The sequence below is a fragment of the Girardinichthys multiradiatus genome, chromosome 15 (assembly GCF_021462225.1).
Source record: "Girardinichthys multiradiatus isolate DD_20200921_A chromosome 15, DD_fGirMul_XY1, whole genome shotgun sequence".
Classification (NCBI taxonomy): domain Eukaryota; kingdom Metazoa; phylum Chordata; class Actinopteri; order Cyprinodontiformes; family Goodeidae; genus Girardinichthys; species Girardinichthys multiradiatus.
In genome coordinates, this window is record NC_061808.1 from 13,130,430 (window position 1) to 13,134,180 (window position 3,751).

General features: G+C 35.0%; 1 long non-coding RNA gene across 1 annotated transcript; it reads left to right on the forward strand.

Moving 5' to 3' along the window:
* Positions 1 to 996: 996 nt before the first annotated feature.
* On the forward strand, positions 997 to 3,460 carry LOC124882438. Its single transcript, XR_007041905.1, has 2 exons — positions 997 to 1,533; positions 2,144 to 3,460. It is a non-coding gene; the product is annotated as an uncharacterized LOC124882438 (long non-coding RNA).
* Positions 3,461 to 3,751: the final 291 nt, after the last annotated feature.

The following is a 3,751-nucleotide window of genomic DNA, read 5'->3' on the forward strand; positions in this document are numbered from 1 at the left end:
TCTTCTGTGTTTGGCAGCAGTGGGCAAAATCAACTCAGATTCCAAAAATATACAAAAAATAATCAGGTAATCTTGGCTCGTCCAGTAGGAATATCTTCAACAACAAAAAAAAAATCACGAACATTTGTTTCGTAGGATGAAAATAATTTAATTTGACCTCATGTTAAATTGTGACTACTCAAGAACTATATTCACACTTATTTTAAATACAGTGTCTGCAAAGAAAATTTATATTTCTCTTTATATGAAATAGTGATGCAGGTAATATGTTGTAAAGCAGCAAAATTAACCTACAACAAAACAACTGTTTATCATCAAATGTCTCCCTGGCTTTATTCAACGCTCCTAAAGTTAGTGCATCATTTTTATATTTTACCTGTGCACATGTTTTTTTTATATATACAGGCCACACCTTCATCACAGTCTTTATCTCTGTGAGTGCAAAATCTAAAATCCAGAATAACCCTTTCAACAGTGTAGGCAGCTATCATGATCACTTACAAAGTATGTGTTGTATTCTTCCGTTAGTAGTTTTTTTTTAACTGTTTTTGTGTCTGAATTTTCTGACGAAGCCCTGGAACCCAAAGATGCGTAACCTAATAAAACTGAATGTTTAATATGATCTTTTTTTTTTGGCTGAATATGTAAGTTTTTGTTGTATATGAAATTTCTGAATTTCTTGAAATGGTGACCAAAGTGTGCACAAGCAAACACTGCAAAGACCTATTGGATCATAGTAAACATTAGCAGTCTAGGGTACTGCTGTCCGTTGTACTGGACAGACCCTATTTATCCAAAGATAGTGCAGTAGATTACTCTCACAACTTAAATGTGTGCTTTATTAGTTATTAATCACGACTGTGCTGATATCAATCTGATTTTACTTTTACAGAAAATTAAAGTTTTGTTCAGAACTTAAAATGCAAGAAATATATAAAATCATTTGACAATTACCAAGCATGTTTTTTTAGGAAGTGTTGAACTTATCATGACTTAATAGAAGCAAAATTTGATTACATCCTTTTAAATGTATCTGAGTATAATTTAGCTCACGGGGTGCTCTTGAATGCAACACAAGAGTGCGGCTCCAGCACATTAAATGCTGTGCAGCAGTGTAGAACCGAACGGGTAAGGGACCGCATTCTCACCGCGAATTTAAAACGACACCGGCCTCCCTGGATGCGCCTCCAGACTGGAAAACGGTGGAAAGTCATAACCGCAACCGATTTGTTCCCCATCACTCCACTTATGTGACGCAACAACGTCTCACCCACAAACACGCCTCAAAACAGCGGCTCGGCCACATGCAGCTCATACGGCCTCTAGTGGTTGTTACGCGTTACTACCTGTCGAATAATTTTCCAGATTCCCCTGCAGTGTTACGTCACCTTGGCTCTGGATGCGTGGGTTGGGATGTTCGTCACATTGCTGTCATGACATATCAAATCTCTTATTGTAACGCAGCACTTTAATAACTATACATATATATATAGTTCCATCATTAAAGATCCCCCCTTGGACACATTGCACCAGGTAAGACTGCAGTTTTACACTCAGGTATTTTTTTAAATGAAGTTTTGTGAGCAAGAAAAATATTGTGTGGTCTTTAAAGAGCATCTCTACTGTAAATCTTCCTGACACCTTTGATATATCACTACTAGCCGACCTCAAAATGCTGACTAAGTGTGACACTGTCACCAAGGACGAACGGACATTAGTTAACTGTATAGTGGATCTAGCAATAATGAGGGTTCAATTTAAACATAAACTGCTTTTGGATTTCAAAATAATTGAAAGTGTTTGTAAGTCTGTTGTCAGACATTTACGAAAGACACCTGTAAAAATCTCCTTGAAAAAACTGATGAATTTTGTGAATTTGCTGTTAAGACATTTAAATCTAATTTACAACGCTTCTGTCGTGTAAGTTACATAAAAAATAAAAAAGTATGTAACTATTACAATTTGCATTTTTTTTGCCCTTGCCTGTTGCATATTAATACTTTAATATTTGTAGGTTTACATTTCACCCCAAACAGGGATTTGGCCGGTTAGAAACAGACAAAAAGAAACTGTATGTGTATTTACTCCTTGGATTCTGATTTTCTACACATAAAATTACAAATATAATTTATCTGTTGAATAGAGCGTAACAGAAAGTCACAATGCCATCCCAGCCGGCCCTTCAGCAGCTGTGGAAGTGGTCCCCAGCTTCAGGTTCCTGGGTATGCACATATCCAATGACCTCACACTTCCCGTCTGGTCCCGGCTGAGGAGCATTCTTACTACACACTGACCTGCACTAAACACTTCACCCACCAATGATGCAATATTTTACTCACTTATAGATGAAATGCAATATTAGGAACTATCTCATGCTTTACATGTGTATTTAGTACTTTGTGTATATTTGTTTTTTCTTTGCTCTTCATATATTTTTACTGATTGCTATTTATTGTTAGATTTCGTTTGTATGTTGTACTTTTCTTTTTACTTAAGTATTAGGCTTCTTAACGGGAGCTGAGTCTGAATTGTGTACCTTAACATGTAAATGTGAGCTGGTATGACAATAAAAACCCTTGAATCCATGTACCCATGTAGTTCTTGTAGTCACGGTGTGCATTAATAGCTTTTTAGTGCTATTTGTAATATAGAAACAAAAAGAAAGCAAAATGTAACAAAATAAGTAAAAATGAGTTGAGTTTGGCAGAAACAACAATCACCAATCGCACCAATTAAATTTAACAAGGCAATGCACTAATTGTAAATAACAATTAGCTGTATATTATACAGTTAATTGTTTGTAACACAGAGACATTTTAAAGAGACAAACCAAAAACAAAAAAGCTTCTGTGGTACAAAAAGGTAAGACATTCACTTCTGGGTGAAAGTACCAGGTTTGAGTCCTGGCAGGGGCTGAAAAAAAGTTTGTCCTATCTAGAAATCATAGAAGCTCTGCCAACTATTACCATTCTTTACCGTGACTCTATCATTTCTTGATGTATTTGTAACTGGCTTAAAGGCTGTTTTTTGGACTCTTTTCTATTGAAGGTTCTAGCTCCGCACGTCTCTACTCGGCATGGAGCTTGTTGTGTTTCCACTGACTCACTGATGGCTGGACTTGGCTTGAACCCTCTGTGATAGAAAAAGCTGCTTTTTCTATCACTTTTTTCTATTCTTGCTCTTTTTTAATGAAGTTGTATGATTGTCTTGAGTGTATAGGTTATGTTTTGTCTTTCTTATGCGTGAACTTTGAGTAGGTTTTCTCTGTCCCCAGGCTTAAGGTTGTCTGCAAGACTGCACCTGTAACAGAACAAGAAAATTAATAGAAAATGTAAAAACATAAATAAACAAAATACAAATAATGTTTGTATTGTTGTATATGGAGGAATGTCCTATATATGTGTCCTGATCTGTATGAATAAAATAAAATAAAATAATAAAATAACAAAATAATCTGTCATCGGACTTGTTCTCTTTTTTTCCTAATTTCAGTAGTTTATTCTCTGGCATCAGACTTTCATTTATTTGCTTAGTCTAATGAGCTTGATCTTTTAACAATCAACTGCATTGATCTTTCAGAGATATTGTGAGGGCTAAATGTACATATTGATACAAAATTGCTGATACCTTGCCATTACATTGAAAAAGAAAATCCATTTGGGTATTGTAATAACTTGAACCCAAAACCACTTTGAAACAAATAATCCTTAAGACATAAAAAATTATAATTTAAAAAATAATTATAGTAATT